The sequence below is a fragment of the Diprion similis genome, chromosome 10 (genome assembly GCF_021155765.1).
Source record: "Diprion similis isolate iyDipSimi1 chromosome 10, iyDipSimi1.1, whole genome shotgun sequence".
Lineage (NCBI taxonomy): Eukaryota > Metazoa > Arthropoda > Insecta > Hymenoptera > Diprionidae > Diprion > Diprion similis.
The window spans coordinates 19,141,584-19,154,772 of NC_060114.1; the positions used below are offsets into that span (position 1 = coordinate 19,141,584).

Consider the following 13,189-nt stretch of genomic DNA (forward strand, 5'->3'; position numbering starts at 1 on the left):
TGTTCGTCGTTTGTCCCCACCGTGTGTTTGTAATACCATTGTCGTTGTATTATTTCTTGTGTGTGTTTTTTTTTTTTTACTTTTACTTTTTCATTCGACGCTTTTCCGTTTGCTGTTATTGTTACAGAATATAACACGCCCTCGTTGTAAACCCCAAAAACTCCCCCCGTGTACGTATGCATTCGGATTATTCACCCTGTTTGTATGCATACACGCATATCACAATATATACATGTATATATGTATTGCAACACGTGACGCAGCTGAAGCATCGACGCCGCCATCTTGGCTATTTAGTTCCTGAAATACGAGGACTCTTTCGATTCTTGCAAACGGCCCCACAGCTCGAATATACCATCAAATCGTACCAGCTGAGGTAAAAAAAACTCCGCATTTCACGTAGAATCAGCCTCAAGTTTCTTCCGAACGAATTGATTCGCGGAAAGTATCTAAATATGAGGTGAAACAAGAAATGTCGGACGATTTTTGGTCACGTTAATTTTTCAACGGATCCCAAGCCACGGACGATTTCACTGGAACCACTTCTAGAGGCTTACAATTTATCGAAATATGACAATTTAAAATTAAATACAGGACAAAAAGCTCTATTATTATACAGTGAGCATAATGCGACTGTGAATTTGATATTATCTACCGCGAGACGCATGAATACTTATAACAGTTACTTGTCTACACATCAGTACTGTTTGGGAGGAAAATGCTTTTGCACCAAAGTTAACAATACAAGTTATACAGGGGATGAAATACACGCACATGCTCGCTGCGTGTGCTCGGTAGAAACACACACACGAATGGAGTCGTAAACGCTGTTCTACTTCTAGATAACCGAAGACTCACCCGTGCCTGTACATCTACATATGTATTTACGTATGTACAAACGTTCCTATACGTATACCTGTGACGGTCCTCATGTGTGTGCGTATATATATATATATATATATATATATATATATACGGGGGTACGTGCAGAGTAAGGTTAATTATTTAAATTTCGCTTTGCTCGCCTGCAGCTCGGATCCTGCTTCTATGCTCTCTCGCCGCTAGCTGCACACGTTTCCCACTCCAGCTATCCGAATGTATGTATGTATGTATGTAGAAACCTTCATACATACAATGTATATTTATCACTTCATTCGAATCAGCTTCCAAATCCGTCGAGGAGTTAATTTATAACGGTTGTCTAAACGTGGTTAAAAGTTAAACATAAAAATTAACTGTATAAATAATTTTCCCCTTGATATTTTTATTTTTCAACGTTTTTCAACCTTTTTACCCTCAATTTAGTCTGCGGAGGTAGACATTCCGTCCGCAGGAATGGAGGAAGAAGAAAGAAAAAAAAAACACGATGACCGATGACATTCTAATTATAAACCTCTCTCCAGCTGACCTTCATTAGACAGTAATTTTGTCATGTATCCACATATAGGAGGGATTATCGCATGTTATACGCTCATATAGATACATACAAACGTCAGGCTTGGAATAGGATGTGACGGATTTGGAGATCGCGGATCGGAAGCGAAAGGGGGTAATAAATAGTGCCAGATCGGATATACCTACGGACTGCGGTCTGCGCGGAAACCTGCTACAGCGACTGTATCTTCCAGTTGTGATCTACGCGGGGCGATAATTCTCTCCACGACGTATACTTTACGTATACCCACATGTGTGCAACACATATAAATGGGTGTACATATGTGAGTGTATACATATATATGTATATATATATATGGGGTATTCCATGCCAATTCGACCAGTGTTGATCCTCCACCATCTCAGAATCATTTCATGTTTTTTTCTATATCATTAGGTGATAAAAAAAAATAGAAAAAATATTCGGCCATACGTTTCCCTTAGCGGGGATGTGTTTTGCGTCATTTGCTGGATTTTTGAGAATTTTTTTAGATTTTTGAAAATGGGCATGAGCAATCGACTTCAAATATTTATAAAAAAAAAAAACGGTTAGATAAAAAAATTTAAAAAAAATTCAGGTGGCGTTTTTTACCAAGTAGAATGCTAGAACAAAACATGAAATGATTTTGACATGGTTGGGGTTCAACACTGGTCGAGTTGCCTTGAAATATCCCATATATACTATTTAAACATGTATGTATGTACATACTGCACAAGAGTTATACATTTCGACCTGCAGTTTCGGAACGATCGAGAGTCCTGCAGCAGGTTCTTCCTGACGCTCCAGGCTGCCGTGTCTAGTATGCACGATGCCTATGAGTGTATATTGCTTCGTATACCTATATTTTCGAAACGATGTCGATCTCGTACCGCACCCTGAACCAGGGCTGCAGGGCATCTATAAAAAAATATATGTATACACATATAGCTACATATATATTATAAAAATAAATATGTGAAGAGAATTTCAGTTTTACTATCAGCTGCAGATGTTGCCCTGGAAAGATAAGCTGCTCGAAACTACCGTGTTTGTGTGTTTTATACTTTTTTTTTTTTATTCCGTTATTTCTTTAGTCTGTTTATTTTACTTCTTAGAGAGAGAGAGAGAGAGAGAGAGAGAATATGAGATACAGTATCATAGACTCGTTGACTTCGGGGGTGAAAATTTACCGACTCGAAATGTTTCGTTCGTTGCATGTTGGAACTCATTTTTCAATATCAAACACCCGGTATACTTACAACCGATTTTTTTTCTGTGTACCTAAGTGCCGAATGCGCAACAATTCGATCACTGGTTTATACGTTTTATACACTGATGCACACATATGGAGGTGGAAAATCATCCTGTACGTACGTAATTTGGTAACAGCTGCGGTTTAAGCAACCCCCCGCGTTCTTTGAACTGCACGCTCGATCTATTCCGTTCGATTCAGGGGTTACTTAGCCGCGTATAACCTTCCGCGTCGACAAATCCGGATCATGGGAAGCAGGAAGATACGAGTTCCGATCGCACGGGGATAAAATAGAATTTCTCAACATAAATTCGACGCAGGAATGAAAAGTAGAACTCCAGTATCCTTTTTTTCACTTATAGGACTAGATTTCGAATTTCCAAATAAAAATAGGTTAAAAATCTATATATATAAATATATATATATATAGATTAAATTTAGTTGAATTAAATTAAATAAAAATGTCTGAATTTGACGATTCGATGAAAAAATGGACGAATTTTGGGGAGGATTTTTTCGGGGTAGATTTTTAAGATGGATATCGTGAATGGTAATCAGATTGACGAAACGTTGTTTTAATTTAGGTGTATAATACGTGTGCAGTCATACTGCGTCGATCACCCTCGCACGATAAGCCCACCAATTAAAACGTAATGCTTTCGTCGTGCGTGTTAGCTTAGCGGTGATCTAGCGGATGGACAACCCTGCAGCATCACAAGCTTGGGTCCGCTGCATTCCCCCAACACTCATGAATATATTCAAGCCAATACAAGCCTTTGTATCCTATCCTATCCTATCCTATCCCAATTGCTGTATCTGGAGCCAGAAGCAGCAGACGGAAGCAGATCTAATGCAGGTTATACGAATTCCATGTCAAAAGAAATAGTGAGGAGAATCGAGGTAAAGAAAGCGGAAATTCAAGCACAACAAACGATATCCAATCGAGTATTTTTGTGCTAACCTCCTTCCTCGTTCGTTTATGGACGACACTCGGTGACTTATTAATTTTTTTCTTCCATTTTTTATCAACGATTTTTTTTTTCAACTTTATCGTGCTATTAAGAATTCTTGAAGAAATTTTTTCCACGAGATTCATCAGAATTTTGTCAAATTTTCAATACAAAATATGATACCAATCATTCAGAGCAACTGAACCAGACAATAAAAATAACACATTTTATAATTATTGGAATCCTCGAACCGCATTAATGTTGACTGATTTAAAATGAAGAAGCCTGCGTTCGTTATCGCCTTTGGATCCATACGTTTCGAACGTTTCTAAATACATAAAGTGCTAAAAAAATAGTCGCTTATATACATAGTCCGCAGCAGTATGTCGGTGGCAGGGATTTGATTAAATTCCGGAAGTTAAAATCAATTAAGTGTAATCAAAGCGTCGGTAATGAGTAAGAGGCACTAGTCGACCTATAATCGAAATTTAATCTTTGCAAATGCGTGAGAGAGAGAGAGAGAGTGAGAGAAAGGAGGGAAGGAGAGGCGGGAAGAGAACAGCAGCCGGGCGACAGGATACTTGACGGATTTTAATTAATATATGTATAATACACCCGTGTATTTGTGCGCATAATATCCAAGTATAATACACTTGATTAAAGCTTTATTATATATATATATATATATACATATATACATCTACACCTGAGCCTTCAGTATTGTGCAGTTTAATTACGCAGCTATACGCGTTCGCTCGCGTTATCTGCAAACGCAGAAGGTCCTAGTCTATTGTACTGTCTATGTTACATGTATATATACATATATATGTATGGATTATATATACACAATATAAAATAATTTTAACACATGATAACATAATTTTAGGGACTAGTTATTCAATAATCCAGTAGAAAGTAAGAAAGAAAAAACGAAATTCTTGTAGCGAAATCAAGGATGGACGCAGCGATAAGATATGGAAATTAAAAACTTGTTTTTACAGTTTTTAAAAATCGCAGTAAGTCAGGAAACATAATATTATCAAACTATTTTCTATAACGATGTATACATAGAATTCAGGCAAACGAAATACATTGTTTTTTCTTTTTTTATTTGAATTTACATTTAAACAAATAATGTTTTATTCTATACATCGAATGATAAACAGAATCTTGATTTGTTACTTACAAAATTCAATTTTTCCTCTTTTACATTGGTTAATAAATGTGGAAGTTTCTGATTGATGGTATAAGCAGCAGGTAGCACAAGCAGCACGCTGAAATAAAAAGCAAACTTCATACAATACAAATATTTTTTCTTTTAATAGTTACCTGGAAGAAATGAACATTCGAAATCTAGAACCCAATAATGTGTATAATAATCAATTGTATTTTACATGCAGTTCAAACCCCCAATTCACCGAGTGAAGTCAATATATCGAATGGCCGATATATCGAGATTTTAAACATGCAAAAATAATATAAATAAAAATGACTGGTTCAAAATCTTGCTTTTTGAAAGCATCACTGATTAGAATGACTAGTAATCAATCCCCTCCTCCCAAAATGGCGATGAGATAAAACACCTAGGCCAAAAGGGTTGGCAGCTGACCAACCGAAACGTCGTTTAAACCAAATATACCATCAATTAATGACCAAATTCAACGTAAAAATGGATTCATTTAACTAATTCCTGGCCACGAACTCACAAACTATTCGAAATATTGACCCTTCCAAGGTTTGACCCCACCCTACACCTTATACCCTGTACATTCAACTCCACGGTACGAGATGTGTGAGAAAAACGTTGTTGCGAACAATTTATACCTCGTGTATGGATGTGCGTGTGTGTGTGTGTTTGTGTTTGTGTCTACCAAACAGCGTAGGTTCATCTTCCTGCGGTGAGTCCTTGTCTAGTCTAGTCGTAGTGCAGTATGGCGTATATACTACGTGTAGTGCTGACAGTGTGAACCTTGGACGGTTTCACCAGCGGTGCTGCAGCTAAATATTAGGTACGATCCTTTCACTGGCTGTTATCTACGCGTGTAATTATACACCTAACAAACGTTCATCTTTGATCCCCAAAAAACACTAGTAAAGCCAGTCTATTACACGCAATATTTCAAACCCATAGGAGACGAACCATGCGGGACGTGGTGCACGTTCTTATGGCGTATGTTCACCCCACTGAAGCGGTCTGGTAACTCGATCGGTATGTAACAACACGCAGTATGTTCGTCTGGATTCCGTGCAATGCAGGGATTAGCGTCATTCAATTATAATATTTAATCCAAGTTTAGGGCTCTTCAGACCTTTGGTTTCGATCTTCGAACCATCAAACGCACGGTTTCCAAATTGTTGAATATTTTTTCACCGTGCAGTATATATATGAGGCTTCCAATCCACCAATAATAAATATAATTATACTCGAGGAATTTGTAAACTTCCGACGTCTCAATTATCGCCCGTACACACAGTCACATAACCCGCATCTATAGCCAGATTCGCTTCTGGACGATAAAATAGTCGTAAAACGCTTCATATATTTTAAAATCGTGACGTGAACAGCTTATACGTTTCAAAATTTTATGTCCAGTATCGAGTCTACACAATGATACAAAAGTTCAGAGGCACCCTGCGTGGCGATGTACCGAGTACTTGTAGAATCGGAAAGAGTCTAAAAATCGCCGCCGAATTTTCATAACCAAAAAACTTTCAATAACACGGTGTATATATATGTATACAGTCTTATATACCTGTTCGTAAAATAAATGGATATGTATGTAAATTTATCAAAGTTCCTATTTGTCGCCATTTTGAAGTCTAACATGGTGCAGAAGCCCCACAGAGTGACCGAATTTCGATTCGGATTTAATCCCCGCATCCACTGACTGAAAATAACGAAGTTTAAATTCCACGAATACGAACGCATTATAATAAGTCTACATTTAATTATACGCCTACGCGCTAGTATCACACGTCCATAATATGATAAATAACATAAATACAACAGTCTTAAACGATGATTAACATAATTCCATGATTAGCATATACGTATATATATACGCGATTGTGACACGTGTATGGTCACGTACAGGTTAGGTATAAGGTAAAACCGGCTGGTCAAGTAGCCAACGGTCACCGGTTACCCGCACGCGGAATTGTCGCCGGTCCCAGAAGCCATCGCGGTTTGTAATCAGAGCTCTGTAACTGGATTAAAAATTATACTCCCCTCACCACCGCGCCCACGCACCCTCATTACACGCGTTCTCGTACCTTATATACCTACACACATTCTTATACTTCACTGCCTCATGCGCATAAACCTAACCTATAACTTCCTCCTCTTCCACTTCCTCTTTATAATATACCGGTCGCTCCGTGCGCGTGATACCGAGACTTGCCCCAACGTCTATAGGTTAAGTTATAAACGCAGGCACATAGGACGTGAAGTTATTGTTATTATTATTCTTGTTACACTGCTCGCGGTGTCGTTACCACCTTATCATTAGTAATACTATTATTGTTGTTGTTGTTATTAATTATTATTGTTGTTATTGTTTTTGTTTTATTGATCCATGATAAGAACCACTACGTCATTGTCAGATCTGTTTATGATAACCGACCCCCTCTTCCATAGCACGTATATATAGACTTCATTTTGATGTACCTACTTATATATAACGGATTAAATCAATCTTATATCATGTGCACAAAACTGCAGTGAAATTATCCGTTAGGTTATTCAGATTACTATTATCGTGTAGTTCTAGGTTAGGATGTCCGGGATTGTGTAAAATGTTCAATGATAGCTGCTGTATTATATGAGGTTAATTTTACATCCGACGAATCGTAAATTTTCCGATTTCTACATATTTCAAAGAACGTTTTTATGCCTTAGATGATGTTTTACAGGATTTTTTCGTACCCAGTAAACTGATCGTGATAACACATTGCGACATTGTGCGAATCGTTCTGAATTAACAAGAAAATATCATCGATTTAATAGGAGGTAGATAATTCACAAATTGAATTCTCATCTCTCTCTATCGGTAAGTAACATCGACAAAATGAACATGCTGTGACGGAACATTATCGAGAAATCTCGTGGAACGTTCGAAATTCGATAACCTAAAAAAAAAAAAAAAAGAAAAACTGTTAGGATCAGACAGACAAAGCGGGAATTTAAAACGAAGTTTGTCCAACACTCCCCCTGTAATTTTCCTTTGACACGCTTCGTTCGACAAATCGAGTTACACCCACCGGCCAAATTCTGCGAACGTTGTTTCAATTTTCTTCAGTTTGACGCGGTCATCACGAGAAGTGGTTAGAAGGCCTTATTGTAGCAAAGCGCTGTCCCGCCGCTCGTTAGCCATTGGGATCCGTAGACTGCAGTGCCAACTCGCTCACGGGTCATTCCCCTTCCCGGTATTCTCTGATTCCTTTTCCCGGGTAGGATTTTTCCCAGGTTGTGCCGAGGGTCCGGGAAGGTCGGGGCGCAGAGGAAGGGACGAAGGGGGGGAGGGAGGGAGGGCACGATGGCTCCCCAAGGGCTCCCTGTACCCGGGACTCCCTGACGCCGAGTGAGACGTCACGTACCCCAAAACGAATGTATTCCAACCGTGTCACGACTCTAGTGTCTACCGCCACTGCCGTCAATTGCACCCGACTGCACGGGGGGAATTTATATACACGTATTAACCCCCGTCCCCCATCCACCTTCGCCCCTTGCCCCCATCGTGTCACACCACACACACACACACTGAAACAAAAGTGATAACTTCATCAAACGTGCCTTTGCCACACGGTTGGCTACGCTGCGCTTTACGCGAAAATAATAATAATGATAATAATAGTAATAACAATACCAAGGGGGACGATGAGGGCGAAAGGAAGTCGAATCGGGTCTTTAAGGATTGGAGACGGATGTGTACGCCATAGGAATTATGAAAGTTTAGCTGTGAAGAGGGCAAGGAAAAAGGAGAACTAATCACTATGGCCTGCAAACGGCTGATCTTTGTAGTTGGGAAAAGGGCGACGAGTCGAGCATGCAGCTCCATATATTCTGAAGCAGTAGCAGCGTAGTGCATCCAGCAGCTAATTGTAAGTGGGTAACAAATTGAAGGTACAAAGAGGTCTGTCGTCATCTCGTTTAATGCTATTGTTACACGTACGTCCACACACATAAATAAGTATGTAACATGTTATACACATACAAGGATGAAACATGATGCACATCGAGCTGGAGTGTGTATAATAACCTCGACGCGTCAACATAATGTGACGGAGAGCATATTTATAGCGGCGTTACCCACTTCGACGCCATGTTGAATCTGGACATTGACCAGTGTGTACTATGCCGGGTTTCATGAATCTTTGAAACAACTTCCCAGCCGCTTTACAATCGGCGAAAGCTTCAACGTTTCCGCGTGTTGAGAGGCGGAATGGCTCAACAAGAGGAAACTATGCGGTTTCATTCACTCTGATGCAATGCCATGTGCTCTTATTACGCACCGTGTAAAAGATACTTATATAACCTAACTTTAAAAAGTTGCTACAGATTAGTTTGCAAGGATCGACATGCCGAGTTGAATCGTGTGATCAAACCTAGCCTCAAAATTTCTGAACACAGTTTTGAAAAAGATTGTCATAGTTCACGGCCAAAATCGAAATTCCTCAAAATCTTCGGTGCGGAATTTTTGGACTCGATCATCACAGATGAAAACGAGTTTGAAGTCAGTAACGTTATCTTGACGGAACATTGGGAAAAAAATTACTATTTTTTTAATTTTACAATAATTTTTAAGGAACTAAGATTCTGAAATATGAGTGTATTTTGTTTTATCGCGATTTACTGAACCTCATCATGAATCGTCACGATAACGTTACTGACCTCGATATGACAGATCGAAGCTGTTACCGTAACCTTCCCTCATAGTCACTGCAAGGAAATCTTACGGAGGATATGGTTATAAGTACAATACTGCAAAGCCGGAAGTCGCGGCCAGATGCGTTCCGGATTCCAAAATCCATCGCATTTCTAGCAAGGCCACGTCGACGTAGGACGGAAGGAACTGGAAATAGAGAGGGGCGATCATCTAACGGTTCCTTACATCCAGGGACGGTAAGAGACGGGAACCGGTAGGCACTGAGCCTTGTAGATAGTCAGATAGAAGCGTCAACCGCTTGCACATACACGAGTCCAAGCAGTGTAGCACCCTCGATGGTTGTGTGTTGAATGCGGCCGCTTGGCGCTGCGAGTCGCGTCGGCGCTTCGCGCTTCACGAAGTGGGGAGGGGGAGGGATGATCGGTGGTGGGGAAAACCGGTGGCTTTGATCCCCACCGGGTTTTAGTTTCTCCGCCGACGCCGAAAGGGACGGACCGGGATTTGGCGCGCGCGTTTTAAGTGTGTGTCTCTCTGTCTCGCTCCAGTCTCTCTCTTTCTCTCTTTATCGTACCGTTTTCGCTCCGCGGAGCCACCGACGAGCCGATTCACGGATAGGAGCGACGGATTCGACGTATTCTCGACGCAAAATCGAAGTCCGTAACGCGAGTGAATTAAGTGGCGCAAGTTTGTGTTACGGTTATACCTGCTGCGGCAACTCGGCCTTTTATCCCGCAAGATAACCGCAGCTGCAGTTCTTTCGGCCGGCAAATGGCACGACGTTAATAGTCATGGAAATACGCGAGGACAATACGCCGTCTTGACGATTGCGTTCCGTTCGTTCGCCTTTTCTCTTTGTTATCTCACCACGTTGGATAACGAGATATACGAGATATTGCACGGAAAAGGGACGCTGATATTGCGTTTTTAAACGCGGTGTATTATTGTACCTGTCGACTGATCTGAAATACGTATCTGCCTGTGTGTGCGTGTGTGTTTTTACTTCGACGATATTTCCCGCTCGTACGTCGTCGTTGTTGTTGTCCTCAGTTTTACCGTCTTTTTATTATCGCTTGTCAATCGTCTTGCGTAGCAGTGAACGACAACGAGCCTATTGATTATCGACGAATCGCGAAGCTGCAGATACGGGAGAATCAGATTTCTTCCGGGATTCAAAGAACCTGATGTGTGTGATCCAAAAGTTCCTCATTACGTCAAGATAAATACGTAAAATACGCTGTATATCGAATAAGAAGAAAACAAACACAAGAAGGATAAAAAAGAAAAAAAATCCAATCACGATATTCAAATGATAATTTATATTCGGATAATAAGTGCATGGCTTCGATCAAACGACATTCAAATTCTCACAAATCGCTCGAATGATCATGATGCAATAAAGAGAATAAGAAAGGAAAAACAACGCGGAGATCAAGAAGATCGGCTAGCAATTATCGTAATAACCCCATTTGTATACGAGACGTGTAAAGAAATTTGAAATATTGTGAGGTGTTGCAAAGGAGAGATCGATCGTTCGTTTCGAGTAAAGGATACAATATATAATATCTCAAGTGTTTTGTGCGTGCGGATCCGACCCTCTGCATCTCAGTGGAAGTGCAGTTATACGTCCTTATTGGATATAAGATATATAGATTGATAGATAGACGTACGTTTGCTGTCTTGTCTATCTAATCGTAATTTTTCGTTCGCGAATTTATGTTTTGTTATCAACGTGTGGTTCCTGTTGTTGTTTGTTGTTTTGGTTTATGATTGTGACAGTGAATTTTTATGGTTTCGTTTCTGTTCAATTGTTGTTGGTGTGTTCACCGTTTTATTGTTGTTCAGTTATCTTTGGAGATTCTTCTTAAGTAACGGACTCAACGCCTCATCAACGATCGAGTGAGTTTTGTTTCCTAAGATATCCTTATACACTTACAAAAGCTAGAATCTGAATTTGAATCCTAGGAATTGTTTTCTTACAAGCGAGGTTTATTGGAGGAAGAATTAAAGACGTGAATTTTTATGGAGTAGTAGTTCAACACTTTAAAGCAAACGTCACGACTCTGTATAATTTATTCCGCATTGATCAGGGTCAAGAAATCCGAAGTCATGGAATTCGGAACACATGATTACGTGCCGATTGACAACACAAACAAGATAAGAAACGTCATTGAAAAGGAATTAGAAATGACTTCATGCCCTGGTTTAGTTTTTATAGTCTGGATTAACTCGCTGTTTATTTTACCCAGGGATTTTCATTTATTTCTTTGACCAACGTTTTCCATTCCGCGCCGTCGATAAAAGCGATTGAAACGTGAAAACCGTCAAACGCGCTTCCGCTCTATACGCGCATTACGTGTTCGATGACTGATGATTGACGCGCGGAGAAACATGCATACCTACATCAAAGAGTTGATCGAAGCTTATCGTTAGCTAGAAATTCGTTTTGTTCACAGCCGAATCGCGTCTTCCGTTTTTAATCAAAACTTTGCGCGTTAATAATGAACAATTTACGAACTACGTAGAACAATTATTAACAGCTTTCTTGCTCGTGATGAGGTTATTAGCGATGTTCGAAATTTGAAATTCTCTCCCCTTTGAGGGGAGAATATAAATTTCTTCTTCGAGGTATAAACTCGGCAATCTGAAACATGAACACCTCCTTTCAACTACAAGGTTCTAGCTAATTTTAGTTTACCGGTATAATTTGATGACTCACTCAATTCTTGAGACTCTACCGAAGTTTGAATTCTCTGCAACTCATCTTCTAATGAAACACGCCTAGATCATTATTATTCTACTATCGCACAATCTCTCTCTCTCTCTCTCTCTCTCTCTGCTATTTCTCTCGACATTTGTTACATACGCCGCATATGTCGACGTTACATCATCAACACAACTTTGTATAAATTGAAAATTGGAGCGTCCCGATTAAAAGATACGGTTACGTGTTAATAATTAATTTGACGAACAAACGAATGCCATTATAAATCGTTCTCAGATCTCGATTCTCGTCTCTCGCAAGAAGAAAAGTCGCTTCTCTTCGCGTCGCTTTTTGCGCCCTTTTCACCCTCGTTATGATGTAATTGATATTGACGTGGTAATTCTCCTCTCTCCGTCGATTAACGTTACCTCGTTGTGCTTCTAACGGTGTTAATTTTTCCTCAAATCTCCTCCCTTCTTTTCTTTTCTCTCATTTTATATCTCACGACGTCTGAAATTCTTTGACGTTCCGACGGCCAATAGCAGCGATAAATAATATAATTATACTTGGCAATTAACAAACGACTTGGAACACTAGGATTTCATTAGTCCGAGTTGATTGTTGTTGTTGTGGTTGTTGTTTTTCATCCAAAGACGTCTCCGATTTTGGGCTGTCACGTCGACGTGATCGATCGATCATCTTTATAGATTTCACGCTCTTTGCGCAAATTTATCACATCGAACGTCCGACAAATATCAGACGAGAGTTAAATACGGAGGAAACAGATGTCGATAGATCCTGTTTTTTAGTCCTTAATGGTACTCGATTTAGCCAGCAATATCATCAGTGATCTAAAAACAGAGGCTAGTCTTTAGTTAAACGTACTAATGTTAAGGAGACGTGTAGTCAGGTCAGAAATTTGTGGAATTAATAACATAACAAAATGAAAGTTAGACAGAACAACAACTGAAGCAGTTCAAGTTGAAT

At 39.7% G+C, this 13,189-nt stretch overlaps 1 protein-coding gene across 7 annotated transcripts in view; it reads left to right on the top strand.

Annotated features, from left to right (window-relative positions):
* LOC124411083 (latrophilin Cirl) overlaps positions 1–13,189 on the top strand; it is a 138,253-nt gene that overhangs the window by 36,257 nt on the left and 88,807 nt on the right. For 6 of the 7 annotated variants that reach the window (XM_046889958.1, XM_046889956.1, XM_046889962.1 and 3 more), the window contains exon 1: positions 10,791–11,397. The exons of the other annotated variant lie outside the window; for it this stretch is intronic. The gene's annotated coding sequence lies outside the window, so the exon portion shown is untranslated. Of the gene's footprint in view, positions 1–10,790; positions 11,398–13,189 lie in introns of those variants that run through there. 7 annotated transcript variants of the gene reach the window in all.